The following is a 13,918-nucleotide window of genomic DNA, read 5'->3' as shown; positions in this document are numbered from 1 at the left end:
AATCTATTTAAAATGCTTTTGTGTTTTTACCTGAATTCACTTTTCCCTCTTCAAAATTGGTCGGAATTTGCTTGAATCGTAGCCCTCATTAGGGCCCGGTTAAACTAGCGATACCCGATGGTTCTCAACGTGGGGCCGTAAGACGATACCAGTCATCAGTGGTATAAAGAATACAAATTAAAGGATAGTAAAGTTAAAGAGGGAGTCTCTCGATGAAAAGCAAATTTTTGGGGAAAATTTGAACTATTTTATGGTTGAATTTCTTTGTGCTATAAAGTAAAGACAGAGCAAAAAAATAGTAGCAATAACAAATGTAATATTATTGTTCAAGACGAGAGCATAATGAAGGGAATATTATGAGATTAAGTTACTGTATACCATTTAAATTAAACAGTTTATATTAAAAGAAATAACTAGAGCCTAGGACAATTTATTTTGGACTTATGAAAGCAGAAACAATATTGTGACAAGTAGTATCCTGCTGAAAGTTACATACAATTTTTTAAAAAATAAATTTTTTCGAAATATTGAACCTTGTGAGAGTTTACCTACCATATGATGGACTTGAAGCAAACAAGTATGATGTCATAGTTTTACACTGAAAGCAACTGGTTTTGTTTTGCTTACTTTTTCACTTTATTGTATTAATGTCACTGAGCTTGGATTGTATGGGGTGGTTCCAACTTTACAGTGATGGAATGTGATGCCATCAATACCCCTAGTATGACTGTATTGTATTCACATATATACATGTAAATTCATCTCAATTTTGAAAATAAAAGTTTGAAGAAATAGCAAAAAAAAAAAAAATCTATGAAAATAATTACTATTAAATTAAACAACATGCTTGTTTTATTCATATTAATGGTTTTATATATAGCTAGGCCTTGGTAATTGAACAATGAGCCTGCCAAAACCTTCATGATACTTAAATGTATCTAGGATACCAGGCCGTGTCCCTTCTATAACTCCCCTTCAGAAAAGTGCAAATCAACAAATGAACAACCAACAATAAGCCTGCCAAAACCTTAATGATATTTAAATGTATGTAGGATACAGGGCCGTATGTATCCCTTCTATTGCTCCCCTGCTTCAGAAAGTGCAATTCAACAGGAATTCATTCATATGCCAATAGTACTCCACGAAACAAGCTGGGTTGTTTTAAGAAAGTATGCAGGCCTACTTACTGTAAGATACCTTCATGAAGTCTAAGTCAGCTTGAATTAGGGCAGTGCACAGAGCTCCACCAATGTTTGGTAAATTAGATACATGTGTTGCCCTGCTGAGGTCAAGCTCACTCAGCAGGCATTCTTAGACAAGAAATTAAATGTACTCCGCTATTGGCCAGAGGCTTCATCAACGTTGTAATATGCACCAATCAGAAACCTGCTTACTCAGATGGGGTCGCTCTGTGGGTTTTGTAGAACTTTTTTTTTCTCTCCCTCTTTTATCTTTTTTTTTTTTTTCTTTTTCTTCTGGCAAGTTAAGATATACCCTGAGGGGGAAAATATTGTTACTCTTGCTCCACAAGTTGAATGACAATGGAGGGTTGGATTTTAATGTACCCAGCATAGTAGTAGAGCGGCTTGTTATCTCTGTGTTGTATTTGAAGCTTGAGTGATTCTCGGTGTGCGTGTGTGTGTATCGATTATGTTACAAGGCATGCATGCAGCTGGATATATATATACAACCATCATTAATGAAACTTCTGCTTTTGTTGTTATTGTTTTGAAGAACAATAGCAGCTTTTGGTATACACTTAGATATACATTTAACAAAATCTGATCTCTGTTTTTGTTATATCAGTCAAAGTCTATCTTCATCTTGTGGTATTTTTTCACATGGAGGAGCCCAGTCAGTGATTTGGAAATTTCTCTTTCCTCAAGGAAGCTTGGATACCTTTATATATATATGATCATCGAACAACCACGTACATGTGCTTGTGATCGGACTTACTAAAGAGTTGCTTTTGTATATTTATTCTTGTCCTACTCAGGGTTGTTGGCTGAGAAGAGTACAAGAAGAGAGATTTGAATAAACGTTCCTTGTCTTGGACCCAGATGCTGTGAAGTGGAAACCAGGTGATAGGCTCTCTTAACCTTGACATTATAAGCAAAAGGGCCGGTCCTGGAGTGTTTATTTATTTAACAGTTCCAGTTGGTAAGTGATCATAAATAATATGTATACCTTCGGTGTAGGTTAGACAGGTAAAGGAAGGGGAGGGGGGAGGGGGAGGGGGGGAAGAAATTCGAAGATGGAAAAGAAAGTGATAGATGAGGTCAAGGAGAAAAAAGAAAGAACTTAATGGTGGGTGCAAGTGGGGTGTAATATTTGATTGGTAGATTATGAAAGTATTAAAGTTTCAAAACAATAGTTGAATTAAAAAAGAAGAAAATGAAATATTACAACCATTATGGGAAAGGCAGAATTGTTGTTAAGATATTAAATTTTGTATCAAGAATGGGGGAAGGGATGTAAGCTTGAAAGACATTTCTAGAAATTGTCTTTGATTGTAAGGCAAGTCAAGTGGGCTTAGAATCTTTATGATGTCATGGTGAGTAAATTTCTTACCTAACTTTGTCATGCGCGATGTAAATTATTGGATGGATTTGTGAATATTAGAAAAAGAATTTATTTGACATTTTCAAAGGTAAATATTTTCATTATTTACTGTAGCTTAGTTTGAGAGAATTTTTTTATCGCTGCATATTTGCGCATTACAGTTGTCACAAATCTCTTTGTTGTAATATCTTTCCCAGTGTAAGGAAAGTGCAAATTAACCATAACCTCATATATTTCTTCATTGATGTAAAAGGGAGATACAATACACCTCAAATAAAATCTCATCAAAGTAACCAAACTTGTAGAATTCTTACAAACAAACACAAAACAAAACAAAACAAAAGTCCTCAAGGAAAGTAAAAAATAATGCAAATCTAAACAGAATTATTAACAGCAGTGAAAGAAGCAAAAAGTAGTATGAAACAAATAGAATTCTTAGGTATATATTATATGGTATCCCCACTTGTAATTTGCTACTGTTATGTACCTTGGTCAGAGTAATTTAGAACCCACAGAGAACAATTGCAGTTTATTAATTAACATACTTGTAAAGGGACATTTTTTTCAAATACCCAGGACAGGTTTAACAAATCCAGGAAATACATGATCTTGTATTTAACAACATTGTAGGAAGACTAAAATAATAACGGCTAATGAAAGTTACAGCAACTGTTAAATTTTCTTTCTAACCTTCTATATGGAAAGCACTGGAGGTATCTAATAACCCTTTAAATTTGTACAGTTGGTATGAACATACATTCTTTACTTTATGTAAAAGAAGATGGTTATAGTTGGGAGCAAGAAAGAAAAACACAGCAAGAAAAAAAGAAAGAGGTTAATTTTATGAATGTTTTGTGCCAGTTCATTTATTTTAATCCATTTCCCTTTGATGTAAAGTTGAACTTGATTAGGCCTAGTTTAAAATTTAAAACAAACCAAACAGCAACACACAAAACAGAAGTATTCAAGGAAAGTAAAAACTAAAACAACCTAAACAGAATTATTAACAGCAAAAGAAAAATAGAAGAAAGGAAACAGAAGATAATATGAAAAAAAGTGTTGGAAAAATTAAATGTTATATTCTTAAGATTTAGTTGATATTTGTAGTCAATATATACATCACAGAATGGAAATTGGAAAATCATCTCAACCATGGATGTATAGGCCTTTTTGTTGTAGGTCTATAGCATCTAACCCTACATCTAACAGATGGTACATGCATGCTCAAACAGTAGGTCTATCATTCTAATATATATAAATATATAAAGTGTCTTTTTGTGTCTGGTCAATAATGTTGCCAATCCTAACAGGTATTACTCAAAATAACATTGCCATTAATTGAAGTAAGGACTCTCTCTTATTCCAATCATGTTGCCAACCCTATGCCTGAGTGTTACACAAAATAATATTACAGTTAATTGCACTTAAAGAGACTCCCTCGTATACCAATAAATGTTGCCTGTACCTTATACTATATATGACTCAAAATAATATTATAGTTAAATTGCACTTAAAGACTCCCTCTTACACCAATAATGGTAAACCTTACCAAATATTACTCAAAATAATATCACAGTTAATTGAATGTCAAGACTCCCTAGTACACCAATATATGTTGCTAATCCTATATCTAAAGTTACTCAAAATAATATTACATTTAATTGAACTAAGGACTCCCTCTTACACCAGTAGATGTTGCCAAACCTATACTTAATATAACTCAAAATAACATTATAGTTAAATTGAACTAAGGACTCCCCATATCATCTTTTTTCCTCAATTGCAGAAAACCAGGAAGCAAATTTAGCAAGCAATCAATAAATCAAGGGCAAATTTCTCTGACTATAATTTTGCCGCCCAGACATTTTGTTGCTAGATATTGTATCATTCACATGCATAAAATAATAAAAATAAAATATCAACCAATTTTAGCATCGTGTCAATGCTGTCACTTTGTAGAATAGGCTCAGATATCTTGATTTGTTGAAGACTTGTTTGGAATGACAAAAAACAAAAGCTTAATTATTTTCTATTGCATTTGCCTTGACCCAAAAGAAAAAGTGAAAAACAAAGAAGATTTAGATATAAATGAAATGGACATAAATATTGTCGTACAAATGTTATTGTGTGACAACATCTCTCTGTAAATTGAAATTATATAAGCAACTGGCTGAGTACGGTAGCTAAATTGTAGAAATAATTTTAACACGCATGAAATAAATTTAAGGGATTATTTACATAATTGGTTAAGAACTTGGGAAGAGTTTTACATATTTATTTTTAAACCATTGGCATATTGACCCATTAAATATTGAGAAAACTTAAGTTCATTTCGAAAAAAAAAAAATCTGGATGTCCAATTTGCCATTCATGTAGAGGAGCACATTTGCCGTTTTGTTGGCATAAATCGGGTCATTTCCCTGCAAAAATTTCCTCCAAAACAAGAGCAAAGGCAATGCACCCAATTGTTTTTAATTTTATTTTAAAACATTTGAAAAAAAATGTTTGAATTAGGTTTGTACATGTATGGTACAAATTGTCATAATTAATTGTAAAAGAAACCAAGCATCTTTTTTAATGTACAACTGTACTGGGCTGTATGTAGGATGTACCATGGAACTTAAAATACTTGATAATATTGATATTCTATTATTGTACAAGGTTATTTGCATTGCGCATGAATTTCTGGTTGGTAGAACTTTACCTCTTCTGATCCGTTTCTGCATCTGTTAAGAAAAAACAAATCTTGAATGAAATCTGATAACAAATTGTAGAAAATGGTCACCTTCTGGTATCCCCCTAGTGTTTGCTGATGCGGAGAAAAGAAAACAAATAAAATAAACCCCTCCCCCCCAAAAAAAAATGTTAAATGTTGTTTTTCTGAAGGCATGTTTATTACAATATATTCACAGTTAGGTATCATCATTCAAAATAACTGAAACCAATGAGTTTTGGGGCAACTACATGTTGAAATGATATGTTAAAGTCACTTGCATTATCTCAATATGGTGTTTTGGCAATTGGATTATCAACATTAATTCATTCCATTAATATCAAGCGTATATCCTAAAAGGTGAAAAAAAAGTAGCTTTTCATCTGTTGATTTCTCTTATTCCGTTTGAGCCAAATTTACATCAAAATAAAGATTTTAAGGTACTAAAATTACATAATTTCGTTTTCATACCAAATTTACACCAAAGTAAGAAGATTTTAAGGTCTTATTTTGATTGTCATACAGTAGCAAAATGTTTTTAAAGTGTATTTGTTTATAAAGAAATGTTGAGCTGTTGATTTAACATGTTCATCTTGAGGGGTTATTTTGGTAAAGGAATAATCAACTAATTAACAAATTCACAATTAATTTGAGTTGCAAATTCAAACAAAACTATAAAACTGATTGATTAACAACTGAGGATGATCTAATACATTTTTAGCCAAAAAATGAATATTCATAAAAGTTTCACCCACGCCTTACAAATATGTTCATATGAAATACTGTAAGTTCTTGTTTGTGTAGGACAAACATGGAAGGAAATGCTTGCATTTACCTGTGGATATATACCCATTAATTTATGCCTAAACTGTGATAACATGCCAATGATGTGTTATCACAATAAAATATGTAAGTTGAAATATTCAAAGTGAATCCTACAATTCAAATTAATTCATTTGTAATTGTGAACAAGCAGTCTCACTAATGTTACTCAAAGCCCCCCCCCCCTCTTTCCACTTACCGTACATTGTTTGATCTGAACATAGTTTGACTTCTCGTTAACTAGTTTGTTACTTTGTTAACAAGACCCCCTCACCCTCCCCCCCCCAACCAAGCTCATCCACCATTGTTCCTTTATCTGAACATACTGTCTTTTTACTTGTTAATTTATTCCTGGTGTAAAGTAAGCATGATGGATGGCAAGGGAAGTAGGTTTGCGCAACTGATAAATATTATCTACAAACTCATAAATCTTGTTTACATGAGTGCTTTTCATGTTTCATTGACTTCAAAGATAACATTTATAAAAGGCGTCACAGAAATCTTGTTTCCTGTTATGGATCTAATTGCTGACAAAATGACCGACTTTCTAAAAGGACAGGCAAACCTTCTAAGAAAAATCTAATCAATCATGTTTTGTAGATCATTGTTTTAATGAATCTTAGAAAGTAGACTTGGGCAAGTCGAATAAATCTGACATCATCACAGTACCTCTTGTGCTTGAACTGCTTGAAATACATTTAAAAATTTTTTTTAAATTATTATTTACTAGACAGTATCAAGTTTTCTTGGCAGGTGTAACTTTTAATTATGCTAATTATGATATGAAAAGATTGAAGCTTTTAATTGATCCAATATTGTTACTATTTTTTAAATTAATAACACTGTGGCTAAAGCTATCCTCCCCCCTCCCCTCCTAAATGGAGTAACCTCTTTCATTATCTCTTTGGATAAAAGCAGTGAGAGCACATTCATCAAAAGGCTGACAAGTTATTGATCCCTGTCATTTTAATAAAAAAGTGGTTAGGTGAATTTTTGTTGTTGACTGATATAAAAAGAGGAACATATTCTAAAGCATCCTGGTCAAGTTTGTGTTAAATTCTTGTGATACTTTTTCGAGGTAACAATGTGTTTCGAGGTAACAGCATTTTTCGAGATAACAGCATTCAAAGTTGACATGTTTTGTACCCATAGTGATGTTGGTAGCATGTCGCAAACAGGTGTGATTTCATAAAATCACTTCAACACATTTCTTTTACGTTTTCGTTTGAAATTTGTCCAACTTTCTACTTCAAAACGGGGGATTAATTTAAAGATGAACACAGATACTACTTTATCTGAGTGCTTGCCATTACCATTACATCCTTTAAGGTAAAGTTGGGATTTGGGAACCCAATCCAATCCAAGTTCAAAAAAATTAAATTGAAAAAAAGGTATAAAAAAGCAAAAACATTTTTGCTGTCAGTCTGAGACTCTGTATCATGACATCATCCAATTTGATTGTTTTGTTTCAAGTTCACTTTATCAGCCAGTACATTTCTGGTGCAATTTAGGGTTATCAATATATCAATATTATCAATAATGCTGTGTAAAAATGGGATAATAATTTCACCAGGATCCATAAATAATAATGTTTTCTTTCATCAGACAGAGCTATTGTACACAAAATTTGAATATTAAAACTTTTTTTTTTTGGTACTGTTACCAACCGTCCTTTCATAACTAAAGTAACCGTGCATGTATGTACCATAGTTGTCATTATTGCGCAATATATCTTCCAAGACTAAAAGTTTTACACTCCTGCTAAAATTCATAGAGATTTGGCATTGCAAAAATCTTTCGCAAATCTCCATGAGAGAATTTTTTTTTTTTCTGGTGGATGTGAATTGATGGCATATTTGACTGGGAATTCTTGTTATTGTGGTAGTGGCAGCATGGTTGTGATTATACAGATAAAGGAATAATACCTCTAGGCGAACGAATCGATTCTGAATAGCGAAAGGGGTGGTCATCGACGAAAGAATTTCCACACCTGAAAATATAGATATGTTCACCTGTGTATTAGAGGGGTTTCTTTTTTATGCCAAAGAAAGAAGAAAGAGAAGGAGGTGGAGGGGGGGGGGGTCGGAGATGGAAATAAAATGGTAGTAGAGGAAGATAGACAGACAGACAGACAGACAGAAAGACAGAATACAATACCCCTTCCAACAATATCCACATTCCTGTGGAATACTTTGTGTGTATGGCTCTGCTTGTTTGCTTTTCAGCTTATACACCTGGAAGGCTTTTTGTTATATACATATTTTTTTGGTGCCTTATCTATTGTTATTGCCTCATAGAGCTCTCTCTGGAGCAGTAGAAAGAGAGAGAGAAAGATACCACCCAGAGATAGTCAGTAAATGGTATTATTCCTTGGGAAATTAATAAATTATGTCAGGGTTAAATTACCCATTCTGATGGATGCAGTGGTGGACTAATAAGAACTGGAAATAGGGGGGGGAGGGGGTTGGAAAGGAGAGGGGAAGGAAAGGAGAGGGGGGCAGGGTGAGGAGGAAATGAAGGAGAAGGGGGATTGAGGAGGAAGGGGAGAGTGAAAGTTTCAAAATAATAGCACTTTGGATATTTTGGTTATTGCATAGTGTTTATAAAATCTTTCACTAGCTGGTGAATAAGGGGGGAGGAGCCTTCTGAATGACTGTGCATACATTAGTTCAGATGTAGCCTGTTTGTTGTATCAGGGATGGTGTGATTACGTCATTATTTAGGCATCTGTCATTTCGGTAATTCTTGCTGAATGGGGTACATTGCTGTTGTTATAGAGTTGGGGGAAAAGGAGGTAATTTTGGTATAAACCTGAGAATTACTACTATACCAAGTACAGTGCACTTTATGGCACAGTACAGTATATTATATGCTAAGACACTGCATTCACACAGCTTAGCATAGGGATGTGATTTTGGTATATAAACTAGTAAGTACTAACACTGCATATGAACTGTAATGTACAGTATGCTTAAGCACTGTATACTCACAGCTTAGTGCTCAGGGAGTTGGTGCAACACTACTACATTTTAACACTACACTGTACGGTATGCTACAACACTGTACACACACACAGCTAGTCGGTAGACATTTTGGTATATAACACCAAGTATCACACAGTTACTACACTCTACAATAAGCACTGAATATACACACATCTTAGCAGGGGGACATTTCGATAGTTACACTAGTAACACTTTATTATGTAACACCATAATACTACACTCTACAGTATGCTTAAGCATGGAATACACACTGCTACTGAAGCATGGAAACAGTTTGGTATTTAACACTCCTAACACTAAACTTAACACTGCAATATTAACACTAGTATGGTACTGCGCTGTACATACAGTAGTATGCTTAAGTACTGAATACACACAGCTTAGCAGGGGGACATTTTGGTATAACACTACTAAGTGGCAATGAAGCTCATGTCAGTTTGAGTCCTATGTCAACATTCCACAGTTCGGTAAAAGGGGACATCATCAAAGCGCAAGGGTTGCAAGGAAGGCCAGTATTATTTAAAGACGCTCATAGGCCGAGCTTTAATGACACACCGCTGTTTGTTTCTGGTGAGGAGAACCCTGGCGTGAAGTTCATTTAGTCTGCCCGGGGGGAACATTTGTAACAGTTACACAGTACCGCCAAGGAGAGCAAAGAAAAAAAGGAAAAAAAAAAAAAATTGGAAGAAAAATTCACCGAGAGGTGGAAATAGTCCTAGCGTGTTTCTTCATTATGGACGGTATCAAAGATCTAAAAGAATATTCGTCACTCACCCAGAGAGGAGTGACCTGAAACCAGACCGGATCAGATTGGCTCCGTAATTGGCTTTAATTCTTACTCGGTCTGGAGGTACTTATTTCAAAGATACTTTGGGCAATATTCCCAGTTTCTCTTTAATTCACATGTTTCCCCTTGTCACCTGTATTTGTCTTTGTCAGGTCTGTCTGTCTGTCTGTCTGTTTTGTCTGTATCGTATCTAGATAGTTTTGGAATACTTGACCTTTTTTTGTGTCAGTGTCTTCATCCTTTGACACTCCTTATCAGACTTAAATATTCTGTGATTCATTGATAGCTCGGAGGTGTGTAGGGTCTAGATGGATTTTGAGATGTTTCAACCAGTAGCCCTTTTATGACTTAATATAACATGATCTATGGGGAACCTTTTATGGTAAATGTTTTGGTATAAAACATTGCAAGAAATCACTAAAGCTTGCTGGCTTTCTGATTTCTATCTTCAAAGTCTCTTGGTGGATTCCTTCCAAGTTTCTTAAGCATTTGGTCTGCAGGGAGATGAATGAAGCTTAAATGACTACCAAAAAAAAAAAAAAAAAAATGAACAAATAAAATGAGTTATCTTAAATAATGTGTAAAGCAGTCAATATTAACCTGAAGGACAAATGGAAAATAATTTGGTGACTCAGAATCCAAAATAATGATATCTTCAGGATATACACGTCCTTCACAAAATACTAATCAATTTCATTTTACAATGCAACTAAAGAGAGAGAGAGGGAGAGAGAGTTGGAGAATACAAACAGAAGCCAAATTTTAATCTAGACTTTTATTTCCCAAAGTGCACATTATGTCTTCTGGTGTAGTGAGTCATCATGTAACAGTAATAAAAGGACTGTAAAAGATATATAATGTATCTCAATAATGTTATAAATAGACTGTTATTAAATACCCCATTCTATCAGCCAAGGTTGTATCAATTCTTTACCACTCTTTGTTTTCTTGAGGCAGAATGAATCTTTAATCATCAAAGGGCTCATTGATGAGAGTGGCTGGAATACTAAGTCTATAACAAATAGACTCCTCAGAAGAAATAGCATTAACAAAAAACAGTAACAATTCTACAACTCCCACAATTAGTAATTTGTTCAGAATATTATTAAACACTCAAATTTGTCAAAGAGAGAGAGAGGTGTGGTGGGTGTTTGTCTCTGGGTGGCTCAGTTGTTTAGTAGGAATGTTAAATGAACAGGTTTACTTTGGTAATTAGAAAATGAAGAATAAAAACTTGTAAACTTTTAAATATTTGCATAGATTTTTCAGTCATTGTAACACAATTGTAAGTACATTGTAAAACAATTGACAATAATTCATCACTGTAATGGAACACAATCTAGCGAGGATAATATATCTGTATTTCCGGCGTAGAATGATAACAGATTTATGAAATGGTCTGTGAAATAATTCTTTTGTGTTAATTACAAGAACAATTAATAAGGTAACAATAGCTACTTACTGTAGAACAATTGTGCCTTTGACTAGTGGTAGGCAGATAACTAATTGTAAACATGTTTGTGCAGACAGATGTGATATTACTTGGAACAGATGATTTAGTTTTGATATAGCCGATAAATTCTAAAAATTCCTTCCCTTTCGGTCTGCTTTGACGTTGACCGACAGTTATTCGTGCGTCATGTCGTCAAAATGCGTAATAAATTTCTACTTTAATGTTTTTGCTCACAGTAAGGGGGTGTACATCAGGAAAATTAATTTGTGAAACACTTTTTCTTTTTTTTTGAAGCTGGGAAAATGGAGTGTTTGGTTTAGTTTATTAAGTTTGGGTGCAAACAGGCTGTATAGTTGGCATAAATTTTTACTTAACACTTTTTTTGTTGTAGATCTATACTTTCATAAGCTGACCTCCCTCCCATGTTAAAAAAGTACCAAAACATATTCCTGTATAAATCAGTTAACAATGTGGATTGCTGTGAAGTAAATAGCAAACGATTAGGGATTGCAAAGAGGTTCTAGGAAATGTCTTGTACTTTCACAGTGACAGGTTCAAGCGTAATCCTGCTACTTAGCAAAGTGTGGCTTCAATTTATGCCGGAGTTGGTTATAAGTATCGCATATTGCAGACATCTGTGAACCACTGTAGGAGGAGGTAGGCTTCCAAAAATTTCTAATGTGTAACTTTATCCTGAATAATATACTCCAGATGCAACTGTCGCTCCCATCCTTCCCCCCTCTCAAGGCACCTCTGTGTGCACCCACACACTTTCAACTCTTTCCTCAACCTCACCCATATTACTGCATTCAACCACCATATGTCACCCTCCCCCTGTATGTCGCCCTTCCCTATCCTACCACATACTTCCTCTCTCATATATTATTCACCCTCCCCCCTTCCTTTTTGAGAAATTCTGTTAAGGAGGCTGTTCTGATCTACTGTATTAAAGACAACATTTTGGTCGTCTCCATTTCCTACAATATTTACAATTGCATATTGAGTGGATGTTTATTGCAAACCAGTTTTCTCTTTTCTTGTTTTGTTCAGGAGCAGTTGTTCCACAGAGGCTCTGACAGGAGAATTTCATTATCAAATAATACTTACAGACTTGTCTCGTCCTTAGAGGTAAGTCAAAACTTAGCTTCAATAGTTAAGAGAACAAGCATGTCATAATCAGAACGTTAGAGCCTTTGACAATGTCAGAAAATTGTCAAAATTTATAAGTTCTTGCATTTACTTATTAAAGATTAACAGATTTATTCTGGTATTTCAAATAACTAATCTCCCCACCCTCCTTGCCCCCCATTTCATCATCAAATAATACAGTACTTACAGACTTGTCTCGTCCTTAGAGGTTAGTGGAAACTTAGGTTCAATAGATAGAGAACAAGCATGTCATAATCAGAACGTTAGCTTTGACAATATCAGAAAATTCTCAAAATTGTAAGTTCTTACATTGACATTTTAAAGATTAACAGATTTATTCTGGGATTTCAAATCACTAATCTCCCACCCTCCTTGCTCCGCCTCCCTGCCCTGTAACTAATCTCACCTAGGGTTCTTTTGATTGTCTTCTTTACTGTAATTATCCCTGCCTTCTAGCACTAGCACATACCCTCCATATTTTTTTTTACCCCTGACCCCCTTGCAAGTTTATTCACTTCTTCAGGTGTCCCAGAGTTAGTATATTTAGAGTTCAATGCTTAATTTACATAATTTTGCGATACATTTTGTTATATAATCTGGTTGATCAGTGGTGGGAGTTTCCTCTGAGAGAACATGATCCTATATTACCAACACCAGCCATAGTACTAGGAGTATATATCTATCTATATATCTATCTATATATCTATATATATATATCTATATATCAATATATATAGCTTAGACCACATGCAGTCAAGCATTGAATTACTACACTGGCTTTGATTGACAATTCTGTGAACTCTTTCAATTGAAATATTCAACATCGAAACTGATAGATATCAGATAAATAAAAGTTGCACAAAGAAAAAAAAAGGGGGGAAAGAGAAAAAGAAAAGATAGATTCAAGAAAAGAAAGAATGTGTTGTTTGTGTGATGGAATCACACTGTCACACGGTGCGACGAGGAGCGTGTCCACCATTATTTTACAAGCCATCTACGGTAAGGGTATCTCTACAGATAACCCCAGGAGATGTAGGGTATGAAAAGGTTTCCAAGTAGTGACCGATACTATCTTCACTGGTTAAGGGTATCGACTTGTAATATAGACATTTGCTGCCAAGTGAATGGTTTGTGGGGGGGGGGGGGGTCAACTACCAGGAAGAATATGATAAAAACCCACTGGGAACCATGGACCCTGCTGTTTACTCATCTGATTGTGCTACAATAGTCCGCCATATGTCTGACCTAATTTTGATAACATCATCATCAAGTAAGGTCTTAGTGCTAGATTTATACAGGATGCGGTTACAATGAAGGACCAGATCTTTGACAGTTAATATGGCCAACGGGTAATTACTCACGGCATATGATACACAGGCCTGTAAGTGAGGTTGTGGGCAGTGGCCAGCACCGACACTTCCCCTCTC

The 13,918-nt window shown here is 34.7% G+C and overlaps 1 protein-coding gene across 4 annotated transcripts in view; it reads left to right on the top strand.

The window, feature by feature from the left end:
- LOC139977014 (cell adhesion molecule-related/down-regulated by oncogenes-like) overlaps nt 1-13,918 on the top strand; it is a 125,067-nt gene that overhangs the window by 79,846 nt on the left and 31,303 nt on the right. For 2 of the 4 annotated variants that reach the window (XM_071985958.1, XM_071985957.1), the window contains 2 exons: nt 1,997-2,160; nt 12,393-12,470. The gene's annotated coding sequence lies outside the window, so the exon portion shown is untranslated. Of the gene's footprint in view, nt 1-1,637; nt 2,161-12,392; nt 12,471-12,671; nt 12,700-13,918 lie in introns of those variants that run through there. The other 2 variants (XM_071985959.1, XM_071985960.1) reach the window with 2 other exon arrangements.

This window comes from Apostichopus japonicus, chromosome 12 (genome assembly GCF_037975245.1).
Source record: "Apostichopus japonicus isolate 1M-3 chromosome 12, ASM3797524v1, whole genome shotgun sequence".
NCBI lineage: Eukaryota > Metazoa > Echinodermata > Holothuroidea > Aspidochirotida > Stichopodidae > Apostichopus > Apostichopus japonicus.
This window is presented reverse-complemented; position numbering and strand designations above follow the sequence as displayed.